Genomic DNA, 16912 nt, shown 5'->3' with positions numbered 1-16912 from the left:
ATCAAGTGGGAGTTAATCTTCCAGATAAGATAGTGATTGACAGAATTCTCTAGTCACCATCTCCAAGTTAGTAGAACTTCATGATGAACTATAGTATGCAAGGGATAACGGAAACGATTCCCAAGCTCTTCATGATGCTAAAATCGACGAAGGTAGAAATCAAGAAAAACATCAAGTGTTGATGGTAGACAAGACCACTAGTTTCAAGAAAAGGGCAAAAGGAAGAAGGGGAACTTCAAGAAGAACGGCAAGCAAGTTGCTGCTCAAGTGAAGAAACCCAAGTCTGGTCCTAAGCCTGAGACAAAGTGCTTCTACTGCAAAGGGATTGGTCACTGGAAGCGGAACTACCCCAAGTATTTGGTGGATAAGAAAGGATGGCAAATTAAACAAAGGTATATTTGATATACATGTTATTGATGTGTACTTTACTAGTGTTCATAGCAACCCCTCAGTATTTGGTACTAGTTCAGTTGCTAAGATTAGTAACTCGAAACGGGAGTTGCAGAATAAACAAAGACTAGTTAAGGGTGAAGTGACGATGTGTATTGGAAGTGGTTCCAAGATTGATATGATCATCATCGCACACTCCCTATACTTTCGGGATTAATGTTGAACCTAAATAAGTGTTATTTGGTGTTTGCGTTGAGCATAAATATGATTTGATCATGTTTATTGCAATAGGTTATTCATTTAAGTTAGAGAACAATTGCTGTTCTGTTTACATGAATAAAACCTTCTATGGTCATACACAACAACGAAAATGGTTTGTTGGATCTCGATTGTAATGATACACATATTCATAATATTGAAGCCAAAAGATGCAAAGTTAATAATGATAGTGCAACTTGTTTGTGGCAATGCCGTTTAGGTCATATTGGTGTAAAGCGCATGAAGAAACTCCATGCTGATGGGATTTTGGAATCACTTGATTATAAATCACTTGATGCTTGCGAACCATGTCTCTTGGGCAAGATGACTAAAACGCCGTTCTCCGGAACAATGGAGCAAGCAACAGATTTGTTGGAAATCATACATACTGATGTATGTGGTCCGATGAATATCAAGGCTTGCAGCGGGTATCATTATTTTCTGACCTTCACAGATGATTTGAGCATATATGGGTATATCTACTTGATGAAACATAAGTCTGAAACATTTGAAAAGTTCAAAGAATTTCAGAGTGAAGTGGAAAATCATCGTGACAAGAAAATAAGGTTTCTATGATCTGATCGCGGAGACAAATATTTGAGTTACGAGTTTGGTCTTCAATTAAAACAATGTGGAATAGTTTCACAAATTCGTGCCACCTGGAACACCACAGCATAATGGTGTGTCCGAACGTCATAGCCGTACTTTATTAGATATAGTGCAAATCTATGATGTTTCTTACCGATTTACCACTATCGTTTTTTAGGTTATGCATTAAAGACAGCTGCATTCACGTTAAAAAGCGGCACCATCTAAGTCCGTTGAGACGACACAATCTGAACTGTGGTTTGACAAGAAACCAAAGTTGTCGTTTCTTAAAGTTTGGGGTTGTGATGCTTATATGAAAAAGTTTCATCCTGATAAGCTCAAACCCAAATCGGAGAAATATGTCTTCATAGGATACCCAAAGGAGACTGTTGGGTACACCTTCTATCACAGATCCGAAGGCAAGACATTCGTTGCTGAGAATGGATACTTTCTAGAGAAGGAGTTTCTCTCGAAAGAAGTGAGTGGGAGGAAAGTAGAACTTGATGAGGTAACTGTACCTGCTCCCTTATTGGAAAGTAGTTCATCATAGAAATCTGTTCTTGTGACTACTACACCAATTAGTGAGGAAGCTAATGATGATGATCATGTAACTTTAGATCAAGTTACTACTGAATCTCGTAGGTAAACCAGAGTGAGATCCGCACCAGAGTGGTACGGTAATCCTGTTCTGGAAGTCATGTTACTAGACCATGACGAACTTGCGAACTATGAGGAAGCGATGATGAGCCCAGATTCCGCAAAATGGCTTGAGGCCATGAAATCTGAGACGGGATCCATGTATGAGAACAAAGTGTAGACTTTGGTTGACTTGCCCGATGATCAGCAAGCGATTGAGAATAAATGGATCTTCAAGAAGAAGACTGACGCTGACGGTAATATTACTGTCTACAAAGCTCGACTTGTCGCAAAAGGGTTTTGGCAAGTTCAAGGGATTGACTACGATGAGACCTTCTCACCCGTAGCGATGCTTAAGTCTGTCCGAATCATGTTAGCAATTGCCGCATTTTATGATTATGAAATTTGGCAGATGGATGTCAAAACTGCATTCCTGAATGGGTTTCTGGAAGAAGAGTTGTATATGATGCAACCAGAAGGTTTTGTCGATCCAAAGGGAGCTAACAAAATATGCAAGCTCCAGCGATTCATCTATGGACTGGTGCAAGCATCTCGGAGTTGGAATACACGCTTTGATAAGTTGATCAAAGCATATAGTTTTATACATACTTGTGGTGAAGCCTGTATTTACAAGAAAGTGAGTGGGAGCACTACAGCATTTCTGATAAGTATATGTGAATGACATATTGTTGATCGGAAATAATGTAGAATTATTCTGCAAAGCATAAAGGAGTATTTGAAAGGAGTTTTTCAAAGAAAGACCTCGGTGAAGCTACTTCATATTGAGCATCAAGATCTATAGAGATAGATCAAAACGCTTGATAAGTTTTTTCAATGAGTACATACCTTGACAAGATTTTGAAGTAGTTCAAAATGGAACAGTCAAAGAAAGAGTTCTTGCCTGTGTTACAAGGTGTGAAATTGAGTAAGACTCAAAACACGACCACGATAGAAGATAGAAAGAGAATGAAAGTCATTCCCTATGCCTTGGCCATAGGTTCTATAAAGTATGCCATGCTGTGTACCAGATCTATTGTATACCCTACACTGATTTTGGCAAGGAAGTACAATAGTGATCTAGGAGTAGATCACTGGACAGCGATCAAAATTATCCTTAGTGGAATAAGGATATGTTTCTCAACTATGGACGTGACAAAAAGGGTTCGTCGTAAAGGGTTACGTCGATGCAAATTTTGACACTGATCTAGATGACTCCAAGTCTCAATCTGGATACGTATTGAAAGTGGGAGCAATTAGCTAAGAGTAGCTCCGTGCAGAGCATCGTTGACATAGAAATTTGCAAAATACATACGGATCTGAATATGGCAGACCCGTTGGCTAAACTTCTCTCACAAGCAAAACATGATCACACCTTAGTACTCTTTGGGTATTAATCACATACAGATGTGAACTAGATTACTAACTCTAGTAAACCCTTTGAGTGTTGGTCACATGCCGACGTGAACTATGGGTGTTAATCACATGGTAATGTGAACTATTAGTGTTGAATCACATGGCGATGTGATCTAGATTATTGACTCTAGTGCAAGTGGGAGACTGAAGGAAATATGCCCTAGAGGCAATAATAAAGTTATTATTTATTTTCCTTATTTCATGATAAATGTTTATTATTCATGCTAGAATTGTATTAACCGGAAACATAATACATGTGTGAATACATAGACAAACAAAGTGTCACTAGTATGCCTCTACTTGACTAGCTCGTTAATCGAAGATGGTTATGTTTCCTAACCATAGACATGTGTTGTCATTTGATTAACGGGATCACATCATTAGGAGAATGATGTGATTGACATGACCCATTCCATTAGCTTAGCACCCGATCGTTTAGTATGTTGTTATTGCTTTCTTCATGACTTATACATGTTCCTATGACTATGAGATTATGCAACTCCCGTTTGCCGGAGGAACACTTTGTGTGCTACCAAATGTCACAACGTAACTGGGTGACTATAAAGGAGCTCTACAGGTGTCTCCAAAGGTACATGTTGGGTTGGCGTATTTCAAGATTAGGATTTGTCACTCCGATGTTCGGAGAGGTATCTCTGGGCCCTCTCAGTAATGCACATCACATAAGCCTTGCAAGCATTGCAACTAATGAGTTAGTTGCAAGATGATGTATTACGGAACGAGTAAAGAGACTTGCTGGTAACGAGATTGAACTAGGTATTGAGATACCAACGATCGAATCTCGGGCAAGTAACATACCGATGACAAAGGGAACAACGTATGTTGTTATGCGGTCTGACCGATAAAGATCTTCATAGAATATGTAGGAGCCAATATGAGCATCCAGGTTCCGCTATTGGTTATTGACCGGAGACGAGTCTCGGTCATGTCTACATTATTCTCGAACCCGTAGGGTCCGCACGCTTAAGGTTTCGATGACAGTTATATTATGTGTTTATGAGTTTTGATGTACCGAAGGAGTTCGGAGTCCCGGATGTGATCACGGACATGACGAGGAGTCTCGAAATGGTCGAGACATAAAGATTGATATATTGGAAGCCTATGTCTGGATATCGGAAGTGTTCCGGGTGAAATCGGGATTTTACCGGAGTACCGGGAGGTTACCGGAACCCCCCGGGAGGTATATGGGCCTTAGTGGGCCTTAGCGGAAGAGAGGAGAGGTGGCCAGAGATGGGCCGCGCGCCTCTCCCCCCTTGGTCCGAATAGGACAAGGAGAGGGGGCCGGCCCCCCTTCCTCCTCTCTCTCCTCTTCCCCCCCCCCCCTCCACGAATCCTATTCCAACTAGGAAAGGGGGGGGAGTCCTACTCCCGGAGGGAGTAGGACTCCTCCTGGCGCGCCTCCTCTTGGCCGGCCGGCCCCCCCTTTGAGCCTTTATATACGGAGGCAGGGGCACCTCCTAGACACAAGTTGATCCACGTGATCACATTCTTAGCCGTGTGCGGTGCCCCCTTCCACCATAGTCCTCGATAATATTGTAGCAGTGATTAGGCGAAGCCCTAGGACATTAGTACATCAAGATCGTCACCACACCGTCGTGCTGACGGAACTCTTCCCCGACACTTTGCTGGATTGAAGTCCGGGGATCGTCATCGAGCTGAACGTGTGCTAGAACTCGGAGGTGTCGTAGTTTCGGTGCTTGATCGGTCGGGCCATGAAGACGTACGACTACATCAACCGCGTTGTCATAACGCTTCCGCTATCGGTCTACGAGGGTATGTAGACAACACTCTCCCCTATCCTTGCTATGCATCACCATGATCTTGCGTGTGCGTAGGAAATTTTTTGAAATTACTACGTTCCCCAACAGATATGTGTGATAGTGATGATGAGACTGATCCACAAATAGATTACAATAGTGATGATTCATATGGGTTCTAGAAAATGTAAGTTCTTTTAATGATCGTTACAATAGTATGCTTAATGTGCTCTTTTGTTATTAATGTTTTTCCTGTATGCTTGTTTATTTGATATCCTTACTAATTGTTTATTCTCTTCTTAATGCAGGTTTGCTAATCATGGGCAAGTCCAGCGGCGCCAGTTTCCTCTGTAAATTCAAAGGACTTATTCGGAGTGGAAGAGCCCACAAGATTCCCTCCCGACTACGCGAGGATGACACCTCACAAGGAGGTGGAGGGGTCGGGGGAGGAGACCCTAGAGGAGGTGGCAGTGGGGGGAGAGCCCCTAGAGGAGGAGGCGGTGGGGGGAGAGGCAGCCGGGGCAAAAAATTCCGGGCAGTGTCTGACATAGGAGGGTCTTCTTCGATGCCCTCCTATACAGAGGCACCTTCTGAGTCTGAGGAGGAGGAGTATTTTCCTGATGGTGAGGAGGAGGAGGGCGAGGAGGAGGAGGTCGAGGAGGAGGGTGAGGAGGAGGGCGAGGAGGGTGGTGGAGGGGAGGTTGATCCTGAGTTGTGGGATGACTTGCCACCTGGTGCTCCGCAGGGGTGGCTGCATGGTAATGCCGGACTACCTACACCACCTTCTATCGAGGCGCACAAGTGGCTCATTGAACCTGCGGGGACAGAGTAAGTGCCTTTCAATCTTATTTTCAACACATGACAACATTTTCTTATTGTACACATGGCCATCCTTTGATTCTTTTGCAGAAACTGGATCCTTCGCGGAAAGGGCCGTAAACCGAACGGCCTTATCACTGTCCTGTTGAAGGAGTTTTGGCCTAGCCTATTCTGCCCGTGGCCAGACAGGGATCCGTAGCTGCGGGTTTTGGCCACGAGCTGGGCCCACTACGAGGCTTGCAGCAACGCGGAGTACGGGACGGCCGCTAAGGCCGTGATCACCAAATTTTGGGTAAGTTCTCTTCTGAATCACTTGTCTTCAGTTTCGTTCATAGTTTATCATTGAATCACTCAACTCATGCCTTGTTTGCTTCTGGTTTATGCATGATTGCAGCAACTCTATAGAGTTCTTGACGAGCCCAAGGCCAGAGCCGACGTAGTCTTGCTTGCGGCTGCGAAGAAGAAAGCTCATCAGTTGCAGTACGAGGTGCGCTGGGTTGCCATCTCGCAGTACTACCACATCTACTTGCAACAAAAGATGACCAAAACTCAAGCGCAGAAGCAACGACTTACCTTGAATAAGGAGCAGTTCATGATGGTAACTATTACTAACTTTTCATTGTTTCAAGCAGTCAACTATATGTTTCGTGCTCACATGTCATGCTTCCAAAATTTGCATAGGTTGTTCCTCGTTGGTGCTATTGAAGGCATGACGGATGGGCGAGTTTGGTGGATAGGTGGCTCGGCGATGATGCAGAGTTTGCCGCCAAGAGCATCAAGGCCCGGGCTAACCGTGGAAAAGACGAGACACACGGCCAAGGAAACAGGAACCACTGGGGCTTCAAGGACATGAAGGTATATCTATATGCATGATGCATTTTTGTTCTTCTTTACCGTCATGTTCTTATGTATGGCTAACTTCAGTTTGACATTGTAGGAGGACAAGTTGAAGAGGCCGCTCTTAGACATTGAGTCGTGGAAGCTAGCCCGTGAGCGAAGTCATCCCAAGGAGGGCGAGAGCCAGTACTACGGAAAGACCGAGGAGCACCTAGAGTCTTACAGTCAGCATTATCAGAAGTTGCATCCGGATGTTCCTGTTCCTGAGGTCGCCCAGTCTTAGATCGACGACACGGCGGTGGTGGCCATCAAGGGGAAGTCACATGTCCGGTATCCGTGTTTCAATGGCTTGATCACTCCTTCGATCTCGTACACACAACTTTGGTCTACCAACCCAAGCCAGTTAGAGAGTACAGGGCGTTCACAGACTCCCTTAGCCCGCCAGCATGCTGTAAGTACTTCCCCTTTATCTTTTTCTCTCTAGCATTCTCAGTCTATTTTCAGCATTGCTCACTTAGAAACAACCTAAATTATGTAGGCATATAAGGCCTTTGTCGAGCATAGGAATCTCAAGGTGCGAGAGTACTTGCAACGAGTGAAGGCAAATAATGATTACAACCGTCAGATGATGGCGGTTAGTTTTGCCCTCTTAAAACTAAGCTAATTTTTTGCACTTTCATTCCTTCTGACCTTCTAGTTTGCTTGTTTAACTAACATCTAGGCTATGTTGGCGTCTTGGAGTAACCACACGGATCCACCACAAATGGGACCCCCACCACCACCTGCGGGAGAACCCCCACACGTGCCTACGTTCAATGAATGGGTGGCACTAGGCAGTGATAGTCAGGTTAGTACATTTGCCTAACTACTGACAAACTAGTTCTCGTTCATTCAACACTATCATATCATATTTATCGTTAGAATCTTCTCTCAAACATGTAGGGGACCGGTGGCTCGACTCCTGCTCCGTCGACCCCAGTCACTCCGATCTTCCAGAGTGATGGTGGTCGCGGTGGCGGTTTTGGCGGAGGTGGTCTTAGCGGTGGTGCTTTTGGCGGAGGTGGTCTTGGTGGTGGTGGTTTTGGCGGAGGTGGTCTTGGTGGTGGTGGTTTTGGCGGAGGTGGTCTTGTTTGATGTCGATAATGATTCCGTGCATGTGGTCATCGTGCCATGCCTTTCATGTTCCTACTTTTATTATGTTCCATGCCATGCACTAGTTTTATGTTCATGAACTTTCGTCGGTGATGATCTTTAGATGATGATGATGAACTTGAGTATGCTTAGATGCTGATGATGAACTTGAGTATGTTTAGATGATGAAGTGTCATATTTTTGCATAATTCTATATTATTCTGCTTTGAAATGCTGTCAAATGAATTGGAAAAGAGAAAACAGAGAAAATAGAAAAAATATGCCTACGGCGAAGCCGTCGGCATATATAAGCCCAGGAGATACCAGGAGGCACCACATTGCAGAGATATGCCTACGGCAAAGCCGTCGGTGTAGTTTTCAATCTATGCCGACGGTTTTGCCGTAGGCATATCTCTGCCACCAGGAGAAACCAGGGGCCGACACATGGCAGAACTATGCCTACGGCAAAGCCGTCGGCATAAATTCCGTCTATGCCTACGGCTTTGCCGTAGGCATAGACCTGCCACCAGGAGGCACCACGGGATGCCACGTGGCACTGATATGCCGACGGCTAGGCCGTCGGCATATCAGTGCCACGTGGCATTCCACGATTCGTCGGTGCTTTTGACGGTGCCATCCGTTGTCGTCAGAAAACAGTGCCGACGGCTAAACTATGCCGACAGCTGAAGCCAAGCCGTCGGCATAGGCCCCTATGCCGATGGCTATACTACGTCGCGGTCTGACAAGACTACGCTGACGTGATCTACGCCGACGGGTCTATGCCGACGGCAGCCGTAGGCATAGATCTATGCTGACGGCAAAGGACCTATGCCGACGGCCCTGGGCCGTAGGCATAGACCGCGAGTCCGGTAGTGGCGCAGGGCAGAGGTACTGCCCAGGCATGGCTCTGGGGATGCTCAATGTCAAGTGCTTGCTGGCAACGCTAGTGCGTGAGTTCGAGTGGAGTGAGGGAAATGTGGCGTCGACCTCACAAAGCTCGACGGGTTCTTCAAAGCGATGAAGAAGCCACTACGTGCTCGTGTCACGCCTCACACGTGCATGCAGCACGTCATTACTGGAATTTTCATGTACGCCGAGTGTAATGCTCTTCGCCGAGTGCTAAAACACGGACACTCGGCAAAGCAAGATTTGCCGAGTGCCACTCTTGGCAAACCCAACGTCACGGCAAACTAACAGCTTTGTCGTCACCGCCTCATGGCAAAGAGGCACCGCACGACAAAGTTACAGACGCTGAGAGCCGCTCACGGCAAAGAGGAGCCACGTGGCATGCCCGTCCGCAACAGACAGCTCCGTCAGTTACTGCGTACTTTGCCGAGCGCATGGTTTTCAATTTCAGTTTCAGAAAAAATCTAGCACCAACCGAAATCACTGAAATTCAGTGAATTTCAGTGATTTCAGTTTTTATTTCGGTCAAAAGGCCGAAATATTCGCTTGAATTCAATTCAGATTTTGAACTTTTTAAAAAAATATTTGAATTCCTGTGTACTACTGAAATTGCCGATTTTTTTGGTTGAAACGTAATATTTCAGTGTTTGCTGAAATTAATGAAATTCAGTGAATTTCATTGAAATCTCACTGAAAGTGAAAACCGCCCGAGCGTCACCCTCGGCAAAGCATATGCAACATCATTTTTTTGTGTGTGTTCTTTCTAACTGACATGTGGTCCCACTGGTCACATTTATCAGTACAAGTTTTAAATAACTTGCTAAATATTTTTGAAAGAAAAATGACGATATCTTTGCCGAGAGCCGCTGTCGGCAATCCTTCTGATGGGGGCTGACACTTCACATAGCTTTGCCGAGAGCTAGGCTCGGCAATGCTCGCCTTCTTTTCCGAGAGCTGCTTTCGGAAAAGTTGTGGCATAACAGTAGTGTCCCAGACGACCATGTTTCCGAGAGGTGCTCTCGGTAGTATATCGTTTTCCGAGGGTTGCTCTCGGAAATCTTTCCCATCCATTCTGCTGTCAAGCTATTTCTTTTCTGATCCCTGGAGATAAAAACAACTGCAGTGCAGTTTGATCATATATAGGCATAATTTGATCTAATCCACACATATATAGGCATAATTTGATCATATATATGCATAATTTGATCTAGTCCACACATATATAGGCATAATTAGGGATAGTCCACATATTGTCACACACAAGTCGAATGTATTGTCCTAGTAGACGTCACACACAAGTCGCAAATTCATACATATTGTCACTACTTGCAAAACACGTGCACGTCACAATAGAAGTACACTTGTTCATATATAGATCATCTTGAGGAGGAGAGGCCATCGGGTTAACATTCCGGAGGAGGAGGAGGAGGGGCATCACTTGCACTGCTTCGAGATTGCATAAGAACCTATAAGATGAGAGTCACGTGAGGGTGGTTCGTCCATATGTAATGAATCTTCTACTCTAGTTTAGATAATGTTCTACCTGTAGTTGATCCTCAAGCAGCTTCAACCTCTTGTTCGTGTCTTCCCGTTCCTTTTCTCTGGACTCCTCTCAGCCTGCCGCCTTTTCTCCTCTTCAATAGCCCGCTGCGTCAATTAAATCCTGTAACATGGCATTAGGCTCATATAGGTTGGAACGATGCTATTTCGAGGCATGGACATAAATGAAAGGTCAGGATGCTAACCTTGAGACGCACTATCTCACGTGATGCGGCGGTTTGGCGACTCCATATGGACGGAGTTGAGCTGGTGCTCGACGCGCGTATCTCGTGCGGCTTGCAATGCGAGGAGGTGGCGATCGCCCCGTTGCAAAGGAGGTGGCGGCCATGGCCCTTCCGCTCGCCAGCAATGATGAGAAGCTCAGGATCAAGGGGCTTGGACGTAGGTTCAGCTTCCTGCCCGTGCAACTCCTGGAAGACCTCTTTGAAGTCCCCCCACTTCTCCTCCGCCGACTCGCTGCAAAACTCGGTGCGAAAAAGTGCACCGTGCGAAAAAGTTAACATCTTAATCCACATACCATGTGTTGCTTGAGAGCGGTTAGGTTCCGGCTGCCCTGGACATGAGTCGGGCCTGGCATTTTGGCTCGTTCGTTTCCCTTCTCCACATGCTACGCCTGCCATGCTGGGTCACACCACATGTCAACCAGGGCCTCCCAACAATCCTCCTTCATCCAGGGTTCCTTCACCTAGTCAAACAAAATCGAATAATTGAGGAACAAGAAGGATGAATCAAAGTACTGGCAACCGATGTAGTCACTTACCACTGACAGGTGGCGACAAGTTGGTCTGGCAAGCAGTCTTCCTTGTCATCTTCTCTCCCTTCTAATCGAGCGGCCGACACTACATCACGGCTTTGTACCGCAGCGTGTGCTTGGTGTCAGAGAGTATCTTTCAGGCATATTTCACGATGCCTTTGATCGCCTTCTGCTTCTCACCATCCACGCAAGAAAGTGTTTGCTACAAGAAAGCATATGGCATCTTCTCACCATCCACGCAAGCAAGGATTTGGATATGGAAAAATGCAGTGGTCGGAGCGAAGATACTTACAAAAAAAGCATTAATGACCCGAGTGGCCATGGTGACATCGTGATCATCTTTGTTGTGTAGATAATGCTCCCAGGTTAAACCTGGCGGCGGCGGATCGTCATCACCCGGCTTGGACAATCCAGGGAAGTGCTTCCTCAAGAGGGGCCCGATGACGTGGTTCGGCGGGCGTGCCCCCTTAGGTTGTGTCGGGATAAATTCCCACTGACTGCATGATATAAAAGACAAGAATATGTGAGTGTCAAAGCTGTGGCATCCAAAATATGATGGAAATGAAATGCTTGCTTACCTCTCTCCTGTCGGGCAAATGACAGGTCGGTTGCTGGCAGCAGTTGGTTCCGGGACCTTCCCCGGACCACGCCCGGATTTCTTCCTCTTGGAAATGTTGCTCGAGGTAGACCCCGAGCCGTCCGAGACCTCCATGTCGCCCGACTCGGTAGCGAGCGGATCTGGTCCATCTAAGTCCACTCCGACATTGCCATCCGATGATGACTCATCGTTGGGAGTGGACTGGTGGGAGGCGAACGACTCAGTCCTACCAATCGGGACTCTCCAGTACTTACTAGTGCCCCCATCAGAATCTAAAAAACAAAATAAATATGGTGAATATTAACCACACTACTTCAATAGGAATCAAACTTTTTTTTGATCAAAGAAGGGTTTCCCCTTCCGATTTTCATTAAAGAAAACCAAGCCAACAGGTATTGACTTTGTTGATTAGTTTACATATCTATGTTAGGGACGATGACTAGTTGGATGCTTGGTTTCATTTCAATAGTTCAATATAAAAGTGGAGCCGGCCTATATGTCCAAACTAAAAAAAATCGTAAGTTATGTGAAAGAAGAGTATAAGCACAACCAAAATACTAAATAAAAAGTATTGAAGCGTACTCCATGGTTTATTCAAGCTTCATTTTAACTGGATGTAATATATGCCAACAAGCATAATTCATATATGATTCCCACTCTTTAGATCTGATCAAATATGACTTGCAGGTGCATTCAATCCTACTTATATAAAGGAGGCGAATTTAACTGATGAGGCAAGATTTCCGCACATCCAAAACTACAAACTACAAACTCATGAGGCAAGATTTTCGCACATCCAACACTACTTCACTAATGGCATTGAATATTTATTCACTAACTAATGATCATTTCCTGCTCCACCGGAGGCATTGCCTGAGAAAGAGGACCCCTGCCACCACGACTCTCAATGGCGGAGGAGGACAAGATACAGAGACGAAAGAGGGAGGAGGGGCCGGTTTTGTACTAACCTGAAGCGGTGGCCGCTCCTTCATCGGTTGCCACAACCACCAAGAAGGCCAAAGGATTGGCGGGTCTAGACATCCATCCGGCAAAATGTGTGAAACAAGGTCGAGTACCACGCGGGGGAGGAGTAGGAGGCGGACGAGGAGGGGGAGTAGGTGAGGCAGGAGGAGGAGGCGGACAAGGAGGCGGACGAGGAGGGGAAGTAGGTGAGGCAGGAGGAGGAGGTGGACAAGGAGGGGGAGTAGGTGAGGCAGGAGGCGGAGGCGGACGAGGAGGGGGAGTAGGTGAGGCAGGACGAGGAGGCGGACGAGAAGGGGGAGTAGGTGAGGCAGGAGGCGGAGGTGGACGAGGAGGGGGAGTAGGTGAGGCAGGAGGAGGCGGACGAGGAGGCGAACGAAGAGGGGGAGTAGGTGAGGCAGGAGGAGGAGGCGGACGAAGAGGCGGACGAGGAGGGGGAGTATGTGAGGCAGGAGGAGGAGTAAGTAAAGCAGCCCGGAGTAGAGCACCTCTTTCTTCTCCTCGACCCTCTGATGCAGTGCTTCACCGTGCTCAGGAGAAGGAAACAGAGGATGGGGATGAGGCGTGTGAGGAGGAGGACGAGGAGGATTTTGCGGAGGAGGTGGTGGAGGATGAGGAGGAGGAGGTGGTGGAGCCCGCCGCCGCCGAGAAGAGGCTGGTTGTTCGTCAGGTTTCTGAGGGTGGGGATGGACCCTCATGGGTGACAGAGCACCACGAGGTGAGCGGTTCGCAACAGAGCGGTTCGACTATCAGCACTACTTCCGGAGGGAAAGTGTGGCTGCGTGGTCCTTCAAAGCTTCCAAGACGTCCATATGTGCATAGAGACGTGTTGATTAAACCAATGGGAGAGAAGTAAGTGGTTATCTCGACTCATCCCATAAAAATTGTACCTTTTGTCATTTCCTCACATATAATATGACTTCACTCTTCGAAATGCAGAAGCTTAGTAAAAGGTGGTGAGAGGCGTCTGTCACGGTCGCCGAGTGGCATCATTGGGGGTCTTTGTAGGTTAAATTATTCTGGACTGGTCACTTTGCCGAACGGTATCATTGAGCCAGCTTGGTCATGGGATCACTACAAACTTGCACCGGATTTCCTGGATATGCGTCAGAGAGTTTATGATAACAGAGCCATGCAAGTGCTCAACGATTTCTCGGTAAGTCCTTTCAAACACCTAAATGTCAATACCAAAAGGTTTAAATTTGCCATAGTCATGATTTAATCCTTCTCACATGTATGCATGTTTGTAGGATTTCTATACATGCGTTGAGGGTCAGAAGGATCGTGCAAATGTGGTGGTCGAGAATATTGCCAAGAAACTAGTCCATGACATGCACTATGAGGAGCGCGTCCGGTTAGTGGTCAAGTATCACGCGGACTATCTCAACCATAGGATTTCCAAACAGGAGGCTCGAGGGACACATCTTTCACGGGACAATTACTTCAAGGCAAGTGACGATGGATGCTTGCTATTCCCTACATTACCGCAAAATTAGAATCCTTACTAAGATGTATTTGTTTAATTTACAGGTGATTCCTCGATGGTGCGCTGACAAACGTTCGTGCTAGGAGAAAATCGTCGAATGATGGACAGATCCAGGGTGGCAGGATGAACGCAAAGTAATATCTGAACGGCGTAAGTTGATGGGGGGTCGAGGACACCGTCAAGGCAACCTCACCATCCCAGGTGTCATCTCAAAACATGTAGGCAACCACATCCTTTTCATCATGTTCTCTTTCATTTGTGAGCATTCCCTTAATTGTTTGGATCACTTTCTTTTGCAGAAAGAAGACACTAGCAAGGATACCACTTACTTCGAGGCATGGACCATCAAACGTACCAAAGACGACAAGGACAAGGATCCTCTCCACCCGAAGAGGGACTGGATTAGCTCTAAAGCCCGGTCAGATGGAGAGAACTACACCAAAAAATTGAAGGAGACGTACGGGCCTGACGTTGATCCTCACGTGCTACCGTTTGACCCTCTTATGGCCATTGCCATGGCAGGCGGTAGACCGAATGGCCGGATGGCGGTTCACCTCGATTCTGTCATAACCTCCTCCCTTCCGAGAGTCAACACGCTCCGTGCCATGAGTACTGGCTCTACTCCTACCGTAGAGCGTCACGTACCACATTCCGTGAGCATTATTGAGGATATTCAGGTCAGTGCTTCTTCATTGATCCTTCATGGTCCTGCATATTTGCATTTCAACATGAATGACATTTGCATTGCCATATTGTAGACTCGACTGATTGACACCAAGAAAGAACGAGATGAAAACCGGGCCAAGCTGAAGGCACAAGATGATCTAGTGAAGTCTTTACAACATATGGTGGCCAATCTTTATTCCATGCAAGGCCAACCAGTGCCAGAGATGCCACCGACGCCAGAGTGGAACATTGTGAGTTTCGTTCAAACTATTTCTATCACCATTTTCGGCATTACCATATGCATTCATCTCACTATTGGGTCAATCCATCACAGCTCAACCCATCACAAGGGTCGAACAATGTTCCGGTAGTTCCATCTCAAGTTGGGGCAGCAAAGGGAATGATGCCTTCTAATGTTGATGTTATCACTCCGGTTGATGGAGTTGGGGCGGCAAACGGAATGATGCCTTCTAATGTTGATGTTATCACTCCAATCTCCAAAATCGCGTGAACTTCATGTTATGTTATGTTTGAAATTGTTCCTTGTATGTTGAGAGCTCTTGCATCTTGAGACTTGTAAACTTGTGGTAGTCAAGTGTCTTCACTACTATTTCACCTTTTATGCACTATTGCTTTTATGTGGAATGCTTTTCAGAATCATTGCTTCTTTTGTTCAATGATGCCTATATGTGACATGTTCTATGTGTGATGAACTATATGCTGCTGCTGTATATGTTTCGCTGCAGGAAAGAAACAGAAACAAGAAAAAAGGCTCCTCGGCACACCATTACCGAGGGTAGCTCTCGGTAATAACTGTGAAACTGGACCATAATGCACCCTTTACCGAGAGGTCTCTCGGTAAACATGTACCAACCAGTAGAACCTGACACCTTTACCAAGAGGCCTCTCGGTAAAGGGTAATAACCTGTGGTGCCCCTGACAACTTTGCCGAGAGTGGCTCTCGGCAAAGCTAGCCCTCGGCATGTTCTCGTGATCCCACATGTCAGGAGGTGACACGTGTTAGCCTCCTAGTGGGTAGCTTTGCCGAGAGTGGCTCTCGGCAAAGATGGCCCTCGGCCTGCTCTCATGGTCCCACATGTCAGGAGATGACACGTGTCAGCCTTCTAGTGGGTGGCTTTGCCGAGAGTGGCTCTCGGCAAAGTTGGCCGTCGGCATGTTCTCGTGGTCCCACATGTCAGGAGGTGACACGTGTCAGCCTCCTAGTGGGTGGCTTTACCGAGAGTGGCTCTCGGCAAAGTTGGCCCTCGGCATGTTCTCGTGGTCCCACATGTCAGGAGGTGACACGTGTCAGCCTCCTAGTGGGTGGCTTTGCCGAGAGTGGCTCTCGGCAAAGATGGCCCTCGGCCTGCTCTCGTGGTCCCACATGTCAGGAGGTGACACGTGTCAGCCTCCTAGTGGGTGGCTTTGCCGAGAGTGGCTCTCGACAAAGATGGCCCTCGGCCTGCTCGCATGGTCCCGCATGTCAGGAGGTGACACGTGTCAGCCTCCTAGTGGGTGGCTTTGCCGAGAGGTGCTCTCGGCAAAGATGGCCCTCGGCCTGCTCGCGTGGTCCCGCATGTCAGGAGGTGACACGTGTCAGCCTCCTAGTGGGTGGCTTTGCCGAGAGGTGCTCTCGACAAACATGGCCCTTGGCATATTCGCGTGGTCCCACATGTCAGGAGGTGACACGTGTCAGCCACCTAGTGGGCGGCTTTGCCGAGAGTGACTCTCGGCAAAGATGGCCTTCGGCATGTTCGCGTGGTCCCACATGTCAGCAACCGCCGGCGCCGTCTGCTATCCGTTAGCTACTTTACTTTGCCGAGTTGTACTGTTTGGCTCTCAGGAAAGTCTTTGCCGAGTGCCCGTGTTCTGGCTCTCGGCAAAGTCCTGTTTGCCGAAAAGGTGTACGACGGGTGGCTTTCGCCGAGGGTGACACTTGGCAAAGGCTTTGCCGGCGGTTTTTGGCCCTTTGTCGAGTGTCCGTGGCACTCGGCGTAGCCCAGAATTCCAATAATGCATGTAATCAGGGAGTTTTCTTAACTCGTTAAATAATCTGCATGAACGGGGCACACGCGGGTTGTACGCCCCTGCTATTTTTCTTTGGGATATGTTCA

At 47.0% G+C, this 16912-nt stretch overlaps 1 pseudogene; it reads left to right on the top strand.

Annotated features, from left to right (window-relative positions):
• The window catches only part of LOC123129430 (cytochrome P450 89A2-like), a 43631-nt pseudogene extending 34205 nt beyond the window's left edge, over positions 1-9426 (top strand).
• Positions 9427-16912: the final 7486 nt, after the last annotated feature.

Source organism: Triticum aestivum, chromosome 6A (assembly GCF_018294505.1).
Source record: "Triticum aestivum cultivar Chinese Spring chromosome 6A, IWGSC CS RefSeq v2.1, whole genome shotgun sequence".
NCBI classification, from domain to species: domain Eukaryota; kingdom Viridiplantae; phylum Streptophyta; class Magnoliopsida; order Poales; family Poaceae; genus Triticum; species Triticum aestivum.
This window is presented reverse-complemented; position numbering and strand designations above follow the sequence as displayed.